The 9,897-nt window shown below is 56.1% G+C and overlaps 1 protein-coding gene across 2 annotated transcripts in view; it reads right to left on the bottom strand.

Annotated features, from left to right (window-relative positions):
* Positions 1-8,338, bottom strand: part of Csnk1g2 (casein kinase 1 gamma 2) — an 18,557-nt gene extending 10,219 nt beyond the window's left edge. Inside the window, exon 1 of one of the 2 annotated variants that reach the window (XM_021204241.2) lies at positions 8,110-8,338. The gene's annotated coding sequence lies outside the window, so the exon portion shown is untranslated. The remainder of the gene's footprint in view (positions 1-8,109) is intronic. The other variant, XM_029542316.1, reaches the window with a different exon arrangement.
* Between the last annotated feature and the right edge of the window lie 1,559 nt (positions 8,339-9,897).

Below are 9,897 nucleotides of genomic sequence, written 5' to 3'. Positions count from 1 at the left end.
TAAATGAACACAATGTGGTTTATTTAGTACACATGGGGTAGTATAGACACACTACCCTTATGTACACTAAATGAACACAATGTGGTTTATTTAGTGCACATAAGGGTAGTGTACACACGCACACAGGTACAGAGATGCCCTCAGGGTCTAGCACCCTGCCTGCAGCATCCCTGCATCCATCTGGAGGCACCATTCAGGGACAGAGACCAGGACTCTAGCCGTCACCTCAGGGGATCAACTCACACACAGGGAAGGGTCAAAGAGGGTTGGAGGGTTGGAGCCAGCCCCTCCCAGCACTTGTGTCCTGCTACAGAGCTGCACACACCTCAAGTCTCCAGACAGGACATCACCTGGTGAGTGGGGTGTGTTCCCCCATCCCACAGTGCTAAGCCTGTGCCCAAGTGCACCCTTCACCACCTACAAGTAGAGAGGCCACCACGAGCTGGGTAAAGGAGTGTGTGAGGCAGTGGCATCAGAAGACCCCAGAGGCCTCTCCATCTTAGCGCCATCTTCCTGACTCTTGCGCCATGAGAGTGAAGTGGCGGAAGAAGAGAATGCGCAGGCTGAAGCGCAAGAGAAGAAAGATGAGGCAGAGGTCCAAGTAAACCAGGCCGTGCACCCACGAGGCCTGCAGGAGCAGAAGTGAGGGATGCTGGAAGCTGTTGGACTGTGTGCTGCCATCTGTCGGTAGACCCTCAACGCCACCTCGCCGCCATCGCCTGGGGAGATGACTGCCTTTCTCAGGACCCAGTCCCACTGGCTCTCTGCCCTGGACCCTCGCACTCTGGACTAGCTCTGTTCTCTTGTGGTCAAGTGTAACTCATGTACAATAAAACCTCTTGCTGTCAGCTGAAGAAAAAAAAAAGAAGAAGACCCTAGAATGTGGACACCTTGCTGTGTCAGATCCAAGGACCAGTACAGAGATGTCAGCGTCAGGAAAGCAAAGCCACCTGCTCATCATACACCAACAAGGGGCACCCCAGGACACTAGAAGCAGCAGGGATTTTGAGGTTTGGAGAGAAAGTACCCATACGGAGCTTGGCCCCTCAGAGTCCCCAGCAGCAGAGAGAGGACATCATCCTTTGTTCTGGGGAGGACAGGGATGGGCCCGCTGTGTCATCCTCAGCCTGGCTGGATGGCTGCAAACCATGTGGCATGCAGAGCTGCCCACACAGGCCCAGTAGCCCACCTAGGATGTGCGGAGGCGAAGACCCAGGTGGCACACACGTGCTGCCATGGTCAGCAGCAATGGACAGCATGTGGTCTATTGTAGGGGCGGGCTCAGGCCAGCTAGGATGTGCACAATGGAAATGGGACACCCGCAGGGCCACACTGGACGACGACCACAAATGAGAGAGAGGCAGAGGAAGTGTTGCCCACATCCGGAGTGGACACGGCAGCCAAGGAACACCAGAGAGTCACCTGTGCATCTACTGTCCCCATGCATCCTACAATACAGTTGGGGCCACTACAACAGCTACTGCCTGTCTTGTCAGCCCATGGGGCCAGGGGGGACGGCTAAGCCAAGGAGGCCATGGAAACTGCCATGAGACAGGGCCATGACTGTGTGGAACGGTGGGCACAACCCAAGGTCACCATGACCACCCAACACATAGACCACTCCTTCTCGATCACAGGAGGAGCCAGGCTGACATGGGCTATGTAGCCATGAGCAGTGCCCATGAAAGTAAGCTCACAAGAAGGCTGTCACTCCAACATGGAGGGCCAGGGAAACAGGCAACCCTAGTTCCAGGCAGCTGTACTGTCTCAGGCACACCTGAGCATGTGTGGTGTGACCTGAGACCCCAGAGAAAAGGAAATGTCTCTAGCCCTGGTCCTAGTTGAACCCTGGAGCTAAAAATAGAGCCCTTGGAAGGAGGGCAGGGCTCCCTTGTCCTAAATAAACCCTCCCTGGCCTGACCCACAATACCCAGAGCCCAATTCTTTCCCCAAGTGAGGCTGTCTCCAGAAGTGAGCCCAGGCTCAGGGGAAATGCTGGGCTGGCCTGAGTGAGGCTAGGCCGCAGAGCCAGCTGCATGGTACCCACTGCTCAGGGAGCTGGCTGACAGCAGGCTGGACTCCCACCAGAGACACACAGCCCTCCTTGCAAGGCCCCAGCACGCACCTGCCCTGTTCTTTTTGGGGTCCCCCATCTTGCTGGGGCCCTGGCTGCTCCTCTGCCGGAGGCCCCCAAGTCCCTTCTCTGTATTTCCACTTAGTGATGTCACAGTCCCTGGCTGACGTCACTGGCAGATCCCAGGCTAGACCTGGCACCCGCCTAAGGGGACAAGCAGGGACAAAAGCCACCATGAGAGAGCCCTGCAGTGAGTGGGATTCTGGAGAGAGCTCTGCAGGCCCCAGAGCTGTGGCACATTGGGACTCCCAGCACTGAGTATCCTGGAAGACAGCTGGAGAAATCTGGGGATCAAGCCAAGCTAGGAAAGGAGCCCGATCAGAAAGGGGCTGGTGCCACCTGGCCAGTGGGCAACAAAGCTGTGCATCAAGTCAGAACCTGAGGACCAAGAGATATGTGCCATCCCACAAGGATGATGACGATGGCATAGAGAGACCTGGAAGGCACTAACACAACTGAGTCAACACTGACCCAGGACAGCACATGGACCGACAGTGCTGCAGCCCAGTGCCTGACAGCCAGTGTGCACTCTGTAGACCAAAGAGCCATTACCCTGCTCTCTGCGCCTCTGATGAGCAAATGTTTCCTCAACATAAACCACAAGAAGGTGAGGACAGGCAAGAGCACTCAGCTCATCTACTCCTTGCCAATCAAATCACAACGCCCCCACACTAGAGCAGATGGTGTCCCCCAGGGACACCAGGGTCGGAGACTAAGGACCTCATTCCCTCTGCACTGATGTAGGTTGCCACAGGTGATGTGGGACCCAAAGCCTCTTGGGCTTAGGCAGTCATTTGCCCACTGCCTCCCCCAACACTTTTACATAAGCTGGCCTTGAACCCACCATCCTTAGTTTTAACATTTTAAATTGAGGGGTAAGGAGGGGAGCCCAGAACTGGCCATTCTTATATAGGTGAAGGTGACCTTAACTGAGGGGACATCTGTCCAGGAGACAGACACCTCCCCTAAGTCCTTCCATAGTTAGCATGTGGAGGGTCCAGCACACAGCCCTGGCCTCCACTGGATAGGGTCAGGTCAGCACCAAGTGAAGCACAGGCTGACTGTACACAGCTGCCCACCTGGAGGAACAGAGTCTGCTCTGCCTAGGCCATGCCTCCTCTCAGGGGCCCAACTGGACAGCCAAGGGCAGCATGGAGATCTCCCAGGAGCCCACAGGGACGTGCCCTGACAGGAAGCACAGGCCGCAGACACAGTGAGTGGGAGAGGACAGGCTAGAGCTTGGAGATGCACACCACCTGCCAGCCCTGTGAGTCTCAGCCACCCAGAGGCCAACTCTTCAGTGCCTGGGGCAGCTGTAGACTCGGGCTCCTGGCAAGGCCTGTGTTCCTGCTTCCCATGCCCCCCACCCCTAACCTATATACACACCTGAAGACCCTACACAGGCTGAAGCCTGAGCTGCGGGTAACTTTAGCTGCCCCAGGAGTACCTTCAATCTTTCCCACTGTAACCCCAGGAGAACGTGCACAGATCCAATCCCAGGAACCAAGGAGTTGAAGGCCATCCTCGGCTACATGGAGGTCAGCCCAGGCTACCTGGGATGCCACATCAATAACCTACAATAGAGTCAAGTACAGTTTCCCTGGGTTTGTGCCATAAACCTATGCCCCAGCATTCAGGACGCTGAAGGAGGCATGAGTTTAGGGCCAGCCTTGGCGACAGAAGTTGTAATCCTATTTCAAAAAACAAAACAGGGCTGCTGGGCTGGAGAGATGGCTCAGCTGTTAAGAGAACTGACTGCACTTCCGAAGGTCCTGAGTTCAAGTCCCAGCAACCACATGGTGGTTCACAACCATCTGAGATCTGACACCCTCTCCTGGTATATCTGAAGACAGCTAAAGTGTACTTACATATTAACAATAAATAAATCTTAAAAAACAAAACAAAACCAAAATAACTGGGCTTCTGAGTTAGCTCAGTGAGCAAAGCTTTCGCTATGCAAATCTGACAACCTGGATCAACCATGGAAGGAGCCTGCCAGGCTACACAACACAGAGCCCTTGTGTCCAAACCAAAAGTGCAAGGAGAGAAGCAACCTCACAAAGTTGCCCTCTGACTTCCACAGGCACCATCCATGTATACACCTGAGCTACAACACAAGATCCTGCATCAAAAGAGCCAGGCAAGCCAGGTGTGGTGGCGCACGCCTTTAATCCCAGCACTTGGGAGGCAGAGGCAGGCGGATTTCTGAGTTCGAGGCCAGCCTGGTCTACAAAGTGAGTTCCAGGACAGCCAGGGCTATACAGAGAAACCCTGTCTCAAAAAAACCAAAAAAAAAAAAAAAAAAAAAAAAAAAAAAAAAAAAAAAGCCATGCACGGGGACCACAGGACTCAGGATCAACAGCAGGAGGATCTGGTGTTCGAGACCGCCCTAATCCATGTGAACCCTTGCCTCACAAATCTAGTTAAAAAGAGCAAGATGAGGTTTCTTCCCACATGGGAGTCAGTGGGTGGTGCCCTGGCTGGAGACTCACACCTATGGGCCTCCCTGTGGCACAGACACCCAACGTCCATTTGTCCCCTGGTTTCCAGTTTTTATGCAGATTCAGTGTGAGGCTGCATGCTGCCACTGGACTCTGACCCACGTCAGAGACTCTGGAAGATCTGTCTTTTAACAGGACGTGACCTCAATCTGTCTTGCCCTGGAGACACTGAGCTATTCTGAGGGGCAAGGGTGTGGTAAGAGGCCAGGGCAACCTGAAGGTCTGCTCCTTCAGGAGGGGAATGGAGGCTGACCAGAAGGAATGGCCCCTTGACCACTAGGTCCTTAAGTAAGACCAATTTCCAAGTCTCTTTCAGAGCGGCAAGGATGGAGGGCCATCCACAACACCCAGTCTCTGATGAGAGCACCCAAGGGTGTGGCCTGGGATGCTAGTGAGCAGAGGGGGGGATGCCAAGCATCATACTGTCCTCATGCTGTCACTAGGCACTAGGAGAATCCCCTCAGGACAGATCTGACAGCTGTGGGTCCCAGGCGTGGCTCTTTGACTGCCACCTGTTCTGGGTGTTCTGTGCCCTCTCTGCCCAGAACGGAGCCTCTTGGTGATAGTGCAGTATGGGGCAGACCACCGAGGGATGGAGTCCATAGAGTCTGATGGTCCCATAGGCCTAGGGAACCTGTCCCACCCAAAGGTAAGCAGCTGGAGTGTCTCCTCAGGTGACCAGGTGACTCAAACACTCCATGTATGTTTCTGCATTTCAGGAGCTGAGTGGAGAACTGCTGAGGTTCCCCAACACCACAGACCTTGAGATCAAGACACCTCCCAGGGACCAGGATGGGGACAACTTTGACCCACTGAGGTCAGAGCAATTCATGGGCAGGTCCCTACACAAGCACTGCTGCCCAGCTCTGAATGTAACAGGTGACAGGGAGTGGATAGGATAGCAAAGGCACAGATATGTCCTAACCCACAGGGCCATTCAAGACGGGCTTTCACAGGGTGCAGCCGTCCTGGCCTTCCCCAGCATATCCTCTGGCCCCAGGGTTATTAACATCAGGCGGTTCTCCTCTATGGAATAGGTTACCTCTCTATAAAAGGTGCTATGGCCACCTTACGGACACCATACCACACAAGCCCCAGGTTTAGGGTCTTCTCAGCTCACCAGCACTCAGCTAAGTGAAGACACCTCTGTGAGCTTCATGCCTATGGCTGTGCCAACATCAACAGGCTCTCAGGCAAAGACTTCCCAGGGCGCTGACTGGCAAGTTGATATCCAGACTACGAGGACACAGCTTGGGTCCAGCAAGAGCATTTACAGCAAGCCAGTGGACTACAGATGTGAAGTCCTACCCACTTCACCATGATGTAGCTCCAGGCAGGGCTCTTTCACGTGGCCCCATCTGTTCCCCAGATAACAAGAAAGCCACTGGCCTGTCCTATACCATCTTGACACCAAAGGCTACACTATAGGACACTTAGCCCTACTTTTCCTCACTCTTTCCACACAGGCGAGAGCAGGGCCTCACCAGCCCCCAGTCCCGTGTAGAACCGATGCTGGCTGCTGTGGGTGGAAAGGGCCTAGGTGGTGCATCTCAGCAGGAAGGAGTCACACAGAATAAACACTATCTACCATGCAGCACAGTGTCTGTCCTGCCACCACGTGAATACACATCTCTGCACCCTCATTCGTAAGCTCCCCAGGAACACAAACGGTCCCCTGCATTTATCTGGCATACCACTGTTTGTCCCAATTCACAAATGGGCATGCTGGCTTCCTCAAAGCTGCGGATGGGCTTGTGGGGGCAGTTCAACTACCAAACATCCTACCTACATCCTCTGCCAGAGGCAGTGACTGTATGATTACGGAAAAGCCAAAAAAATCCCATGATACTACAAATCATGGTGGACAGCACTGGCTGCCTGGCCTCTTGGATGTGACCACTCCAAGGTAAAATCAAAGCAGATGAGAGGCTGCTCTCCTGAGCAAGCAGCCCAGAACTAAGAAGCATGCAGACACTACATCTCACCCCCACTTGCTTGCAGCAGGCCCTGGAGCGTAGCTGGCTTTAGAGCCTCTAGATCCGGCCCTCCCTGGGGTCCTCAGGTCTCCGCTCAGTCCATCTACTTCCCCCCATGTCCCCTGGCTCCCAGGATATCAGCAGGGCTCAGCCTCTGTAGGAAGGGTGGGGAATGAGCAGTGTTTGTTCAGGCCCTGGAGACCCATGGCAGGCAGACAGGCACTGCACCCCTGTGATCTGGGGGTGGGGAAAAGGACCCACCAGCCAGTACCACAAACCTCTGGTGCAAAGAGACACCGGCAGACAACATTCTCCTCTACACCCAAGCACATCCCCTAGGGCAGCGAGGGGCCCAGACAGTGCCCTCCCTAGCACCCGACTTGGCTGCTGGGGTTTCTCCTACACCAACAGGGCCTCTGTGCCTTCCACCCACCAGCTCCCAGAGTCCCCCGGACAAAGATCCCCACCTGCCTCCAGAGCCCTGAGGGATGAGCCTGAGAGGATACAGACAGGTCTCCACCTACACGCCACCTCCCAGACTGCTTCCTACAAACTGCCATCAGGAGGCCACCAAGATGAAAACCATCTGGCCCCAACTTAGAAGTCCAGGACACCACAAACACCACTTTCTGCAGGCATTCTTTCTAATCCCATCTCTTATTGAAAAGTCAGCCGTGCACGAAGTTGAGGCAGAGGGGGACCGGCAGGGGATCCGACAGCCTGCTCAGACATCTCACCCCTCCCGCCTTGAACCGTGTGTTTCCGGAAAACAAAGCCGGTGGCCAGAGCGGAAGGGGGAGGGCGCAGGCAGCTGGGCCTAGAGTTCCCAAGCAGCTCTCAGCAACAGGTCCTCCCCCACCTAGACAGGACCCTCTGTCCCTGTCCCTAAGACCCCCAGGTCTTCTCCCTCAACAAACCATCAGGGCCACAAATAGTAAAGAGTCAGCATCAGGAAGAAGTGCTGAGAGTGTGGAGGGACAAGGAGCCGAGTCCAGATGGCAGGAGGCCTGGAGACCAGGTGTTTAGAGGGATCTGGGGACGAGAAAGTGACATGGGGGGACACGGAGAAAAACGTGGGAGGGGGTGCAGGTGAGCTGAACACCTAGGAAGCAGACACAGAGAAGTGGGAAGTCAGAGCGCAGGAACAAGGATGGGGTCAGAGATGGAACACTGAGGCAGAATGCGGGGTCTCAGGGGGGAGGGTGACCGGAAGTGGGGACGCCTGGGTGTCGCAGGTGAGCTGAGCACCCAGGAAACAGTGCCCATTCGAACTCAGGGACCAGAGAGCCAGAGCAAAGGTGGGGTCAGGGACAGTGAGGGATACTGAGGCAGGGTGACCGGAAGTGGGGGTCGCCGGGTGCAGAACCCCAGTCAGGAAACGCAGGGTGCGGACCGTGCACGACCCGGCGCGGAGTGGGGTTATCCGGGGTCAGTGGGAGTCACGGGGTCCCGACGCGGCGGGGGTGGGGCACGGCCGACCCTGCGCGCGCAACATTACCTGCGCCCCGCCTGGGGCCCGCGGGCGGCGGTGGCCGAGCTCAGCAGCGCGGCGTCCCCCGCTCCGGGCCCCGCGCACGTTCGCGCTCCGGCTCGGGCCCCCGCTCCGGCTCCCGCGCTACCGGGGCCGGCCTCGGCATGTTCGGCGGAGAGGGCCGGGCTCCGCCGCTCCGCCGCGCCCGCTCCGCGGAGCCCCCGCGCGCCTTACGCCGCCAGCGTCGGCCAGCGGGGGGCGGCGGCCTGCGCGCTCCACTGCGCAGTCGCAACCCGGGCCGCGAGAGGCGTGCGCGTTCTACGTCACAGCGCGGGGCGTGGCCTTAAGGAACGGAACGCGGCTTTACGACGAAGTGGGTATGGTATGGGGGGCCGCGGCGCTTTACGACGATCAGAGCTGTGGCTCGGAGGCGAGGATGGGGCTTTACGACAGTGTGAAGGCGTGGCTTGAAGACGGGCGCGGTACTTTAAACACAAGGTAGGGGAGTGGCCTGGAGGCAGGTTGAGCGCTTTACGTTGGTTGGGGGAGTGGCCTGCTGGTAGGGCGGAGCTTTACCACAATAGGGTGTAGGTGGGAAGAGGGGAGCGGAGCTTTATCAAAACGTAGGGGCGGGACCGAAAAACGGGCACGCCATTTTGCGACGACGCCTGTTGGTAAGGAATCGCCGCGCTACGGCCGCCGCGCTTTGCGGACAGGCCGAGGCCACCGGTCTGCAGGTCCCGTGGGACACGAGACTGGTGGCGACGGGAGCGTACCTGAGCTGTGAATAGGACCACCAGCGGGCCCACCCTCGTGGGGGCGGGGCTTACGTAATCCGCCAGGCCTCGCCCTTTCGTTGCCATGGAGACGCGTGGCGGTCTCCCGGACGCCAACCCACAGCCAGGTCTGTGACGTCACTGTCTCGCCACCTGACGTCACGGTGGGCGTTATTAGAGGGGCGTGATCTCCATGGTGGTTGAGGTTGGCGCTGGATCCGGAAGTTGTTTCCATAAAAGAAGATACTATTCTAAAATTAATGGCCCGCACCACAGCAAAATGTCGCTTTTGGTTAGCCGCAAGTGGTCAGTCAGCGCTGCCTGTCTCGGTTTTAATTCTTTGAAATTTTATTTTGATTTTTTTTTTTTTTTTAATTTTAGAGACAGTCCTGCTATGTCGTTAAGGCTGCCCCCCAACACTTAGTAATCCCTTTTGCCTCATTCATAAAGTGCTAGGATGACAGACATGATCCCCTCACCCTTAGTTTTTCTCTTGGTTCTTTTGCATGGCGATATCTTCCCAGGTGCCAGAACCTCTCAGGTCCCAATCCTGCAGCAGGTCAACTGGGGCCAAATGGCAGCTCCCCTGCCAACTGCCTGCGCCTAGCACAGGCCTCGCTTCCAACTGGCACTCAGTCGGTGCACCTTTCAACCTGCTTGTTCATGCATCACGATAATAAAGGCGGGAGGGGTGGCTGAGCAGAGTCCCTTTATGAGTCCTGTGCTGCCCAAGACTCTGCTGGAAGGAGGCTGGCCCCATGAACCTTGCAGCCTCTGTGGTGGACATATTATGTTGAAGGCGACAAATCTAGTTATAAATCTTCAGAGTCTCCAGGACTAAAAAAGGTGAACTATCCAGGGAGTCCTCAGACCTGGGGGAGGGGAGCCCCAGTGTCAGATGATGGCATGGGTGGTTAAGTCCCATTGAATGCATTGCTTTGGCCAGATAGCCACTGGAAATGCCAGACCCCATCTTCTCCCTCATCACTTAGGGCTTAGAAGAAAAATAAAAAGGAAGGGGTGACTATGGTGTCCACCG

The sequence above is a fragment of the Mus pahari genome, chromosome 9 (assembly GCF_900095145.1).
Source record: "Mus pahari chromosome 9, PAHARI_EIJ_v1.1, whole genome shotgun sequence".
NCBI lineage: Eukaryota > Metazoa > Chordata > Mammalia > Rodentia > Muridae > Mus > Mus pahari.
The sequence above is the reverse complement of the archived record's forward strand: the minus strand, read 5'-3'. Positions and strand labels throughout refer to the sequence as shown.